The sequence below is a fragment of the Mus musculus genome, chromosome 9, assembly GCF_000001635.26.
Source record: "Mus musculus strain C57BL/6J chromosome 9, GRCm38.p6 C57BL/6J".
Taxonomy (NCBI): domain Eukaryota; kingdom Metazoa; phylum Chordata; class Mammalia; order Rodentia; family Muridae; genus Mus; species Mus musculus.
In genome coordinates, this window is record NC_000075.6 from 49,285,608 (window position 1) to 49,299,863 (window position 14,256).

Genomic DNA, 14,256 nt, shown 5'->3' on the forward strand with positions numbered 1-14,256 from the left:
CAAACTAATCTTTTTTAATGATAATAGTTTAATTGTAAACTCTTTTGTAATTTCTAGATGCATAATTATTTTGTCAGTGAACAGTGATGGTTTTATTTCTCCATTTGTAATCTTTGTACTTTTAATTTACTTTTCTTGCCTTAATGCACTAAGCAAGATGTGCAATACAATGCTAGGCTACAGGCATTGGTATGAAACATCTGTTTCTGTTTTCTAACATTTCTCTACAGTGTTAAGAAAGCACCTCTTTCTGTGTCTTTCCAGGTAAATTATTCTTTAAAATTATCAATGAATATTGCCTTTTGTCAAGAGATAATTTCCTAAATTGTGATAATGTGTTTTCTCCCCAGCATCTTCCCTCAATGGCTTTCTTTCAAAAAATTATTTAACTAAAAGATAATTACAAAATCCCCCACCCCTCCATTTCCTTCCTCCTGTCTCTTTCATTTCATCCCCCAGCTCTTCCCCAAATTTGTGGTATCTTTTTCTTTGAAAGTAGAATTTTTTCCTTCTTATACTATAACCTGATTATAGTTTCCTCTTTCTCCACACCTCCTAGTTCATCTCTCATCTCCTTCCACCCAGGTCTGCTCCCATTCTGTCTCTCCTTTGAAAGCAGACAGGCTTCTAAGGAATAGTATTAAAATTAAATTAAATAAAACAGAAAATATTAGATGCAGCAAACAAAAAGAAACACATTGGAATTGGGCAAGACAAACAGAAGGAAAAGAACTCATGAGAAAACACAAGAATCAGAGACCCACTGGTTCCCACACTCAGGAATCCCATGCAAACACGAACCTGGAAGCCATAGACTATATGCAGAGGCCCTCTGTGCTGCTCAGCCTCTGTGAGTTCATATGAACTTTGATTACACAGATTTTCCCGGTGCCTTCCATCTCCTCTGGCTTTTATGCTCTTTCCGTCTCTTCTTTCCTGAGCCATAAGTGGGATGTGATTTGATGGAGACAGTGCAGAGAGTGAGAGACCTTGGACCGCTCAGTCCTCATTACTTTTTTTTGTAAAGGAAGCTATTTTGAATTTTGTTTTTAACAATTTTGAATCAGCCTTGCATTTTTTGTGCTGTACTTATAGGGATCACCACAAATGGGCAATAGAAGCCAATTATAAGAGTCGGTTCTCTCCTTCTACCATGTGGGTTCTAGGGATCAAATTCAGGTCATCAGGCTTCACCCGCTGAGCCATCTCAGCCCCTACCGTTGCTTCTAAAATGTTGCTTAAAATATTTTAAATTATGCTGATGAATTATGATTATGTATAATTTCCTTTCAAAAATTATTTCTGTCAACTTTGAAATCAATGTTATGATTATCTTGGAAATTCTTCTCCCCCACTCTTTTTCTTCCTCAGGATTGTTTATATAAAGATTTACATAATTTTCCTTATAAATTGCTGGTAAACTTACTGTGTTGTCTAGTTTTATGTCAACTTAATAGGGAACCATGATTGGAAAAAATGTCCTCACCAGATTGGCCTGTGGGCAAACCTGGGGTCCATTTTTTCTTGATTGATGATTGATGTGGGAGGGCCAAGCTCGATGTGGCCAATGCTATCCCTGGGTTGGTGGTTCTAGGCAGTATAAAAAGGTACCCTGAGCAAGCTGTGAGGACTAAGCCAGTAAGCAGCATCAGTTCCTACCTCCAGGTTCCTGTCTTGGATTCCTACCTTGACTTCCCTGGATGACAAACTATAAGCAGTAAGATGTAATAAACCCTTTTCTCCCTAAGTTGCTTTTCAGTAATGGTATTTCTTTCCTCCTCTCCCTCCTCCTCTCCCTCCTCCTCTCCCTCCTTCTCTCCCTCCTCCTCCTCCTCCTCCTCCTCCTCCTCCTCCTCTCCCTCCTCATCCTCCTCCTGTTCCTCCTCCTCCTTCTTCCTCATCTTCTCCTTCTTTAAAATTTTTATTTTTTAATCTTTTAAAAATATGTATTTAATGTATGAGTGATCTGCTGCATATTCACCTGCAGGCCAGTAGAGGGCATCAGATCACACTACAGATGGTTGTGAGTCACCATATGGTTGCTGGGAATTGAATTCAGGACCTCTAGAAGAGCAGCCAGTGCTCTTAACCACTGAGCTATCCTAACAGCCCCCACTACTACTACTACTTCTTCTTTTTCTTCTTCTTTATCTTCTTCTTCTTCTTCTTCTTCTTCTTCTTCTTCTTCTTCTTCTTCTTCTTCTTCTTCTTCTTCTCATTATCATTGCAATAGAAATCCTAAGACACCTACTAATTAGACCATCTGAATTTGAAATTTTGTGGGTTTTAGTTCAAATTTATGTAATACTTAGATGAAATTATTTAACTTTCCCCTGCAATTCATTTAATTCTATCACTAAAAATGCCCACTGTTTTCTTTTTATACTATTAGAGAGGACACTACAGTGAGCTTTGTAAAAAAAAAAATACATGTGGCTACATTCCTGGAGGCCTGCTGAAAGCAGGGACAGCCAGGCCTGCCAACATCTAGGACAACCAGGGAGGACTTTGCTACAGGCCCCTTGTCCACCAGATCACCTTAGGCATACCCAAGCAGCAGCAGACTGCACCTTGTCCCCTATACTCCATTTATAGCCTAGAACACTGAATTCTTGGAGGCATGCAGGCAGCAGGAACATCCAATTTAGACCCATCCCTGCTAAATGCCCAGTTCTCCTGGGGTATGTCCAACAGAGCTGAACTACACTCCATCCCTTGAAGTCCATTGTCCAGCCCACAGCTCTGCCTGCATCCCAGGATGTCTGCTGGAACCAGAAACTACCAGGTAAAACCCCTTCCCACCTGCCTTTTAAGTTCCCCCAAAGCACACCCAACAGCAGTAAAATGCACCCTGTCCCTTGGACTCCATTTTCCAGCCCATATCTCTGCCTGCATTCCTGGTGGCCTGCCAGCACCAGGGACATCCAAATGTCTAAAGGCCAGCCTAAGAACATAACCATCAAGAACCAGGGCAATGTGGTACCATTAGAACCCAGCTATCCTATGACAGCAAGCTTTGGATACCCTAACACAGTTGCTAGTATGAGATCTCTCCAATTTCTTTATGACATCTCAATTATGAGTATCTATGCCCCAAATGCAAGGGCATCTACATTTGTAAAAGAAATATTATTAAAACTTAGATCACACATAGAACCCTACACATTAATAGGGTGTTTGCCAGTGGACAGGTCATTGAGACAGAAACTAAACAAAGAAAAAAATGAAACTAACAGACATTATGAATCAAATGGATCTAATAGATATCTACATAATATCTCACCCAAATGCAAAAGAATATACCTTCTTCTCAGCACCTCATAGGACCTTCTCCAAAATTGACCATGTAATCATACACAAAACAAATCTCAACAGATACAAGAAAATTGAAATAACTCCTTGTATCTTATCAGACCACCATAGACTAAAGCTGGACTTCACACACACACACACACACACACACACACACACACACACACACACACAGAGAGAGAGAGAGAGAGAGAGAGAGACAGAGAGACAGAGAGAGACAGAGACAAAGAGACAGAGACAGAGACAGAGACAGAGACAGAGAGAATCCTAATTAACAAAATCAGAAATGTAAAGGAGATGTAACAGCAGATTCCAAGGAGTCATATACAGATTATTTTCTTGATAAAGATCACTTATGAAAGTTAAGTCAAGATTAAGTGAACAATTTAAATAGACCTATAACTCCTAAGAAAATGGAAGCAATCATTAAAAGTTGCTCTACCAAAAGAAGCCCAGGGCCAGATGATTTAAGTGCAGAATTCCACCAGACTTTCAAAGAAGAGGCAATACCAATATTCCTCAAACTATTCTAAAAATAGAAAAAGAAAGAACATTGTCAAACTAATTCTGAGGCCAGTCGCCCTGATATCTAAACCACACAAAGATTCAATAAAGAGAAATTCAGACCAATTTCCTTTATGAACATTTATTTAAAAATGCTCAATAAAATACTTGTATACTGAATCCAAGAATACATTGAAAACATTGTCTGCCATGATCAAGTAACCTTCATCCCAGGGATGCAGAAATGGTTTGACATACGAATATTCATCAATGTAATTCATTATATAATCAGACTGAAAGAAAAAAAAACCTACACAATCATCTCATTATGCTGAAAAAGCCTTTGACAAAATCCAGCACCCTTTTATCATAGAAGTCTTGGAGAGATCAGGGATACAAGGTCCATGCCTAAACATAATAAAAGCAATATATAGCAAGCCAATAAATAGCCAACATCAAATTAAATGGGAAGAAACTCAAAGCAATTCCATTAAAATCTGGGATGAGAGAAGGCTGCACACTTTTTCCCTATTTATTCAACATAATACTAGAAGTTCTAGTTAGACCAATAAGAAAACTAAAGGAGACCAAGCAATACAGATTGGAAAGGAAGAAGTTACAGTATTGCTATTTGCAGATGATATGATTGTGTACATAAGTGCACCCCTAAAATTCTACCAGAGAACTCCTACAGCTGATAAACACCTTCAGCAAAGTGACTAAATACAGGATAAACTAAACTAAACTAAACTAAACTAAACTAAACAAACAAACAAACAGTAACAAAAACCCAGTAGCCCTCCTTTATACAAACAATAACCTGCATGAGGAAGAAACTAGGGATATAACACTCATGAAAATAGCCATTAATAATATAAAATATCTTGGTGTAACTCTAACCAAGCAAGCAAAAGACTTGTATGAGAATAGCTTCAAGTTTCTGAAGAAAGAAAATGAGGAAAGTATCAGAGGATGGAAAGATCTCCCATGGTCATGGATTGGAAGGACTAGCATCATAAAAATGATCATCTTGCCAAAAGCAATCTGAAGATAATGCAACACCTATCAAAATTCCTACACAATTCTTTACAGAGCTTGAAAATATTAAATAGTCAACTCCATATGGAAAAACAAAAAACCCAGGATAGCTACAGTAATCCTGTACAATAAAAGAACTTCTGGAGGAATTACCATCTCTGATTTCAATCTGTACTACAGAGTAATAGTAATAAAAACTACATGGTATTGCCACAAAAATAGAGTGATTGGTCAATGGAAACAAATTTATGTTCCAGGAATAAATCTACACACTTAAAGACACTTGAATTTTGACAAAACAAACAAACAAACAAACAAAAAAAAGTTAAAACTATACAATGGAAAAAAGCATCTTTAACAAATGGTGCTAATCTAACTGGGTGTCAGTGTAGCAGGATGCAAATAGAACCATATTTCTCATTCTGCACAAAACTCAAGTCCAAGTGGGTCAAAGCCCTCAACATAAAGCTGGACACACTGTATCTGATAGGAGAGAAAGTAAGGAATAGCCTTGAATGCATAGGCACAGGAGACAAATTCCTGAACAGAACACCAACACACCAGGTACCAAGATCAACAACTACTAAATGGAACCTCATGAAACTGAACAGCTTCTGTAAGGCAAAGGACACTGTCAATAGGAAGAAATGGTACCCTACTCAATGGGAAAAAATCTTCACCAACCCTACATCTGACAGAGGGCTGATATCCAAAATATATAGAGAACTCAATAAATTTGACACCAACAAACCACATAACCCAATTAAAAAAATGGAGCACAGCACTAAACAGAGAATTCTCGATAGAGAAATCTAATGACTGAGAAGCACTTAAAGATATACTCAGCATCCTTGGTCACAAGGGAAATGCAAATCAAATCAACTCTGAGATCCCATCCTATACCCATTGGAATGGCTAAGATCCAAACCTCAACTGACAGCTCTTATGCTTTCGAGGATGCGGGGCAAGGGGAACACTCCGCCATTGCTTGTGGGAGGGCTCTCTTGTACAGCCACTCTAGGAATCAATTTGGTAATTTCTCAGAAAATTGGAAATAGTTCTACCTGAAGACCTAGCTATACTACTCCTCAGTATACATCCCTAAATACTCTACTATACCACAAGGACGCTTGCTCAACTATATTCATAGCAACTTTATTCATGTTAAACAGAAACTGGAAACATCCTATATGTCTCTCAAATGAAGAATGGATAAAGAAAACATGGTACATTTACACAATGAAATACTACTCAGCTATTAAAAAGAAATACATCATACAATTTGCAGGCAAATGGATGGAAGTAGAAACTATCATCCTGAGTGAGGCAACCCGGACACAGAAAGACATATATGGTATGTACTCACCTGTGCATATTAGCCATAAAGTACAGGATAACCATGCTACAATACACAGACTCAAAGAAGCCAAGTAACAAGGAGGACCTAAGGGAGAATGCTTGAATCCCACTGAGAAGAGGAAATAAAATAGACATGGAGGAGAACCAAGTGTGGGAACTGGGTGGGTGACAGGGTAGGGAGGGAAACAGGAGTGAGGATTGGGTGCGAAGAGGATGGAGGGAGAAAGAACCAGACCAGAAAGTGGTGCAAGGGACATCTCTGGGATGAGCTCAAAATCTAGGACAAGGGAAACCTTCAGGAACCCATGAAGGTGTTCCTAGCTACAACTCCTAGCAATAGTGGATATGGAACCTAAACCAGCCATCTCCTGTAACCAGGTTAGATTTCCAATGGCCCTCCATTGGAACCAACTCACCCACAAAACCTTCAACCCAAAATTTGTCCTGCCTACAAGATGTTCAGGGCTTAAGTTGGAGTAGAAATTGGAGCAATTAACAACTGTTAATTCGAGACCCATGTCATGAGAGAGAGCCCACCCCTGACATGATTAATGGTATTCTACCATACTTGCAGACAGAAACCTAGTGTAACTGTCCTCTGAGAAGCTTCACTCCACAGCTGATGAAAACAGCTGCAGAGACCCACAAAAAGATATTAGATGGAGCTTGAAGAACCCTGTGGAAGAGGAGGAGGAAGGATTGAAGGAGTCATGAAGGTCAAGGACACCACAATAAAACCTACAGAATCAATTAGCCTGGGCCCATAGGGGCTCACAGAGACTGAACCACCAACCACGCAAAGAGCGTGCATGAGATGGCTCTAGGCCCACTACACATATAACAGATGTGCAATTTAGTCTTCATGTGGGACCCCCTAACAACTGGATCAGGGGCTGTCTCTGACTCTGTTGCTTGCCTCTGGACTCTTTTCTCCTAACTGGGCTGCCTTGTCTAGGATCAATAGGAGAAGATGCATGTGGTCCTACTGCAATAAGGCAGGTTGCTATCCACTATCAGCTTCCCCTTCTCTGAGGAGAAAAGGAGGCATGATGCCATGTAAGAGGGAGGGACTGGAAGGAGAGGAGGGAGGCAGGGGAAGCTGTGATCAGGATGTAAAGTAAATTAATTAATTAATTAAAAATACATGCGAGTGCTTACATGATGAGATGGTTCAGTGGTTAAGGGCATTTGCTGCTCTTGCAGAGGACCTGAGTTCAATTTCCAGCACTCACAACTGTCTATAACTCCACTCCCAGTGGATTGACACCCTCTTTTCATCTCCTTAAGTTACCAGGCACACAAGTGGTGCATATACATACATACAGACCATTCATGCATCTACACAAATTAATAACAATTAATTTAAAAATATTTATTAAAAACAGCATTGAAAAAAACTAATGCCCCATGTATTATTTATTGCATGTAACATGATTTAAGAACACAGAAATCGGTCAGTCTTCCACTAGCAGCCTTTGGATGAAGATGTAGAACTCTCAGCTCTGCCTGCGCCATGCCTGCCTGGATACTGCCATGCTCCTACCTTGATGATAATGGACTGAACCTCTGAACCTGTAAGCCAGCTCCAAGTAAATGTGTTTTTTTATTTAAAAAAAAAAACACAGAAATCTTGCTGGGGCTGGGCTGGGAGTTTCCTTCCTGCTGTCTAGACCTCACAGTACTAGAAGATGCTACATAGGCTGTGTAGGAGTACTGTCATTGATAGTTTTAATTAGCTGTGGATCCTGTGTACAAAAATTCTGATCACCTAGGCAAGGTGTGCCCAGTGATGCTATAATGGTAACCAACCATGTTCTGATTGGATTTGAGCCCTGATGCACAGGAGATAATTCACTTCTGATTCTGTAAACCTTGTCAAAAGACCATGGCTAGGGAGAACATAGGCTGTAGTGGGGAAGCTGCCATTATTTTGCCAAAGACATGATGTGCCTACCAAGTTACCTTTTAAATAACCATGCTTAGGAACATAGAATAGAATACTTGTTTGCTTTGGTTAGCAAAACTCCTTTTTTGCAGTGGGCAAAAATACCTGCAGATACAACTAGTTAAAGTAATTAGAAGAATGACTTTTAAATACTCAGCTATAAATGGCTCACCTATATAATTTCCTTCATGGCTCAGCAAACACTTCAGAAGATGGGGCAGAAAGAATGTAAGAGCCAGAGGAAGAACAAGACGTAGTATGGAATGCTGCATTCTTGAATTCACAGAAGCTGTGATTAACTTGCACAAAGCCTGTGCACGATTGCAGCCACGAGTGTCTTGCCCTGGTGTGGGAATGGATTCATGGGATCTAGCCCGACCTGAGAATTTATATGATGCTAACAGTTGGTGGAGGAGAGAGATATTTTCTTCTGTTGTGTAGCTACTGGGAAGCCACCTATGCTTCTGCAAGCTGATTCTTGCCCATGCTCCTTTGAGCAGACTCTCATCAAGTTCATTAGTTCATAAAAAAGATATTAAAGGAGAAGGAGCAAGTTAGAGAAAGGGGATCAGCAAAAGTGTAAGGAGGACAAGAGAGAGAATTATCAGAGGGCAACTATGATTGAAATATATTATGTACATGAATAAGAATGTCACAATGAAACATTTCATTGTGCATGATTTATATATGCAATGAATCAGTTTTCAAAGCATATATCTTAATAAATATTTAATTATCTCACAGTCAGGAATTTGGCTGTCAGGGTCTTTCTTGGGGTCTCATAGAGTTGGCTGCTGGGCTTCAGTCATTTGAAAAGCTTGATCGGGGCCGGACGACTCACAGTGTGGCTGGCCAGTGCATGCTGTCAGTTGTAGAAGGGACCAGTTTCTCCCCAGCGTCAATTTTCAATGAGCTGCTTGGCTAACCCAGCACATACACTCCCCTCAAAATAGATGGAAGGGGGAAGAGGAGGGGAGGGGGAAGGAGAGAAGAAAGAGGGAAGAAGAGAAGAGGGGAGAGAGAGGGAAAGAGAAAGGGAGAGGGAGAGGGAGAGGGAGAGGGAGAGGGAGAGGGAGAGGGAGAGGGAGAGGGAGAGGGAGAGGGAGAGGGAGAGGGAGAGGGAGAGGGAGAGGGAGAGGGAGAGGGAGAGGGAGAGGGAGAGGGAGAGGGAGAGGGAGAGGGAGAGGGAGAGGGAGAGGGAGAGGGAGAGGGAGAGGGAGAGGGAGAGGGAGAGAGAGCCTGTTGCTGATTTACTGATTGGTCCATATTGATGGGAAGGAGAGAGAATGGGGCTTTACTCTTTGAAGGAACAAGAATGACACTGTGAAGATATTTAAAACCACCAGAGCCTCTCTGCAAGTCCAATTTTAGTGGACCAATTTCTTGGCATCATCCTTCAAAAATAAGTGTCTGAAGAGAAGTTCTCAGAAGCAAATGGCATCAGCTGGCGAGACTGTAGTGCTGGAACTCCAAGCTGTCACACACCTGCTGCCCTTGGTGGTGTCCAGTCTCCAGTGCTCTGGCTACTATCCAAGTTTAAGACTCATGTCTTAATTATGTAAATGGATAGATTATGCCATCAAGGGTTCTGGTAAGCCAATTACTAAACAAGAAATCAATGCCAATGAAGCCAAGATTAATGAGTCCCAAGGCCACTAACATTCTGATCTTAATTAACACAGTGAGCATCTGACTTCCACAGACCACCTGGAAAGGAAGAGAGGGCCCTGTCATTGTGAGTGATTCATTGAACTCCTGTCCCTGATTTCTTTTCCAGTGGATACTGAAGCTGGAAGAATTCCTGCCATTCATCCTCCCAGTCACTGATTCTTCTGCATCTACTCGATCAGCTTTAAAAGCTCAGGTGCTGGGAGTGACTGAATGGACTATTACATTTGTCGACGGTGGGAAGGCATGAACTTCAGCCAGAGTCTCCAATCAATTGGATGTGGCATTTGCATCGGAGGACAAACTTGGTCCAGGGTTTCACTAGGGATTCTTCTCCGTCTCTGTTTTGCTGTGATGCCCCTAATGGTAGATAAGACTGAACAAGAGCTTCCTAAGCTTCCAGGCTCCTGGAGACACAAGAGCCACTCCTTCTCCATCCTCCCCTTGCAGGATCCTGAGCTCAGCCTCTCTTCCTTTATGTGGGCGTTTTCCCTTTAATCACAAATTGCCTGGTCTCACCTGCACTTTTGTTCCAGCCTTGCTTCAAGAATAGCCATAGGCAATCGATTTCTTCAACAATTACATAAATATTGTTGTGTGGACTAGGATGGGCACATCTTTAGCAAAATAATTTTTTTATGGTGCTCAGAACTGTAGCCATATCAAGCCATAGGAGAAGCACAAGTGAATCCTGTATTCCAATTAGGTACATAGAGTTATAGAACCAACACATCATGGCACTGCAGTTTGCAAGTCCAAGGTTGCAGGACTGACCAATCTGCCACCTTCTCCTTGCCCTCTATTTGACCTCTGTCCCCCTACTCTCATTTATATAAGGTGAGAGTTGGAAATGGTGTGGTGAGATAGCTGCAGAATGGTTACCCTGGCAGTATCTTGTCTGTTATCTCCCTTGGGAGACACATGACCAGAGACCAGTGGTGATTTGTAGTGTAGAGATTTCTGCAAAAGGCCTGATCAGCAGAAGATGATGTGTAGGACTTCTGAGACATGAACAAATACATATTCACCTTAAATAGAATGCCAAAGGCCAAAGAAAGCACTACAGTGTATTTGGGTCACCTTCAGGAGTGTAAGTAAGGAGTTACTTCTAAGAATGTGGATGACTCAAAAGCAGTTATATCACATAAAAGCCAACCCCAGCATGGGCAATGAATCATAAAGCTGTACTTTTGGAGCTTCCTAGACAATTTGCAGATACCTCAGCCTACATCTCCTCTTCCTAGCCATTGCTGCTGCTAATATAAGCTTGGTGGTGGGGCCTTGTAAATCCTGTAACTTTCAGGAGCTCCCTGAGCCTAGTGAGTTTATTTCCTGAGTTTTATGTGCTTCTCCACTCCCTTCAGGAAAGAGTGCCTCATTTTGTGGTAAATAGTTTCACATAGCAGGGCCTATGGAAGTACTGGAGGTGCCACCAACCTTCCCACATTAATCTTTGAAGGCTAAAGAGGAAGAACCTTTCATGGGGATTGACCTAAGGTGTGAGGGATGAGAAGGGGTCAAGGCTGAGAGCTATCAGGCTGGCTGCAGGAGCAAGTGATGAGACTTCTCAGAGATGGCAGGGCCATAGCCCATGCTGGTGGAGACCTTACGTTTTTCTGAGTGGATTCTTACATGAAAGGAAAACCTGGCTGAGTAGAACATTCCTCCAATTAAGAACACTACAGTTCACATGGAGACTGGTACACCAGCACTGACCACTGGCTTCCCACAGAATCAGATCTAAGAAGATCAAGAGTGAAGAAGCACTCTCATATCTTCTGCGCCTCCCTGGGCTGAGGTGCCTGTTATCTCCCCATCCTTTTTCCTGCTCCCAAGTCTAGAAGAGCTAGACACAAAAGAAAGAGGATGAGAGGAGTGGTAAGAGACGACACACAACTCCCACCTCTGGGTCCCTAGAGCCCCAGTCTTTCTGGGCCTTGAGATGACAGTGGGGAGGGAAGAGCTTTGAAACAAACACAAAGTTTGAGTCTGAAACTAACTAGACTGAGTTTTTAATAACTGAAAGTGACAGGAACATTCTTTTTCGGCACAAAATATCAGTAAGTGATGGGAAAGTGGGGGTGGGGGGAGGGATTCAATAGAACACAGCAGAAAGCCAAGCCTGGGAGACACAAACTTTCATGTCTACGCCCTACTGTGCTGAGACTCCTCTATGAACCACCAAATGCCATTCTTGTCAGGGTCCCTAGACAATGCCATGTCGAGAAGTGAATCTTGAATTTTCACATGCATTGAGCAATGTGCAATCTTCCCTCTGTCAGAGCAGAAGTCAGTCAGCGAGAGGCTTTGCAGGACGACCGTTGGGCCACATTTCTCGCTAGCTTTGACACATGAGGACCTTTGATTTAGTATTCCTTTCCCAAGGAATTTATTCACAGAATGTTGATGGAGTACTATTTATGTGTTGGCATTGCTTCCAGTAGATTGACCTTATTCAATAGGCAGATATTATCCCTTCCTTGATGGACCTTACAAGTCAGTGAAAAGGAAAGAAAGGGATACTACTACCCCTGAAGTTTGCTTTAAGACAGTGGTTCTAAACCTTCTTAATGCTGAGACCCTTTAATGCTTTACTGCTTCGTGTTGTGGTGACCATAAAATCCATTTCATTGCTACTTCACATCTGTAATTTTATTATTGTCATGAATCATACTGTAAACACTTCTAGAAAGGTTTGTCGAAGAGATTGTGGTCCACAGGCTGAGAACCGCTTCTTTAAGAGGATGACAACTGAGCAATGGTGAGGAAGAGATTGCATGTAGTGGCAGAACTTTCCAAGAAGTGAGCAGAATAGGTCCTAGAGCACAGAGGCAGAGAGTGTTGTGTGTTCAAGAGGAACTAGGAGGTTTGGTTTGGACACAAAGATGGTGGAGCATGGGTGGGAGGCTAAGAAATAAAGAGGAAGGAGTAGAAAGGGCGGGAAAGGCTCAAGGGGATAATTCAAAATGCATGAGGGGGGTTCATTAAAGGATTATTTACTGTTATGACATCTGAAACTTGATGACAGCTTAGATGTCAGACAGTAGATTATCACTAACAACACCAGTAAAATAGAACAATGCTTGGCTATAACAACGGGATGTTGGGGTGATTTATGGACATGGAAAGATGTTCAGTGCACATTGTCAAATAAAAACTAGGATATAAAATTATATGCACAGTATGCTCTAAGCTTTATTTTAGAAATTATGCCAAGATCCCAGGGAATTACCTATCAAGTAGTTAACTATGGGTATCCCAGTCTGCTTGGATCACACAAAATTTTGTTCCTTATTTTTTAATCCAGCTGTAGTTTCTCCTAAACTTTATTTGTATGCAAGTTATAAAGAAGAAGTCTCCCAGGAAGCATTAACCACTGAAATATAGGTTTAAAGTCTTGGTGCCAGGAAAATCTCTCTGTGATGCAAGAAGAAAATTACACAAAATTGAGGAAGTTGATGTAAATACAACAGACATAGACTATCTATCAACATTATGGGCTTCACTAAACTCTGAATGGTCAACAAAGACTGTGTCTTCCCACAAACACCTGATGCTATGCCCTACCACATAGAGCAGTGGCTAGGCCTCAGGAAGTACCAGTTTCCCATAGGCCACTCTCATGATGGCTCTTACAAGCTTCAATGGCTTGCTCGTTTCACTCAGATACTTCATTGTACACTGAAGCTTGCAAGTAGATTTAACTGATGGTTACACCAAGGCTCATTCAAGGCTTTAGTAATGCCAATGGACTTGCAGCTTTGTCTCAGAGGTGGGTCTCTGGTCTTAGTAGAGTGACTCCATCTGGGAATTGCTTATGCATGTCTACTGTTATGAATGTACACTCCTGTCTTACAGGAACTTGAGAGGGGAAGATGATGGTGTCCTTTCTTCTGCTTGGTAACATTTCTGTGTATGTTAATATATTTTCCTTTTGCTCTAGATGTTTTTAATCAAAGTCAATTTGAGATTCAGTTATAAATTATGTGGACCTTGAGTTCAGCCTGACTTTTGGTTACAGTCTTTCATAACATTGTGAACCTTTGCGCATCAGTCTGTCCATTATCACTATTTCTGATCCTCGGTTGCTGTTGGTCCCTTTGCCATCAATTCACTTTCTGAACAACTTTTGGTTTATCCAACTGACACTACATCTCTGGTCCAGCTCACGCCTCAAACGTGGGAGGATTCTTCAGTGCTGCACTTTGCGTTCATCTTGATACAATGTGCTCTGGCAAAACCCTCCCCACAGGAGGCTTAAAGTGTGATGACATCAGTACTGAATAACGGGATGATCTAAAATTGTCACGCCTTTTCAGAACACCAGTTTCTGTTCCCTGAGCCTGGAATGGAAGATGTAGGATTACATAGAATCCTAAGAGCTTGACTTACTGACCACGGTATGCATTCAATAAGCATTTTAAAAGCAT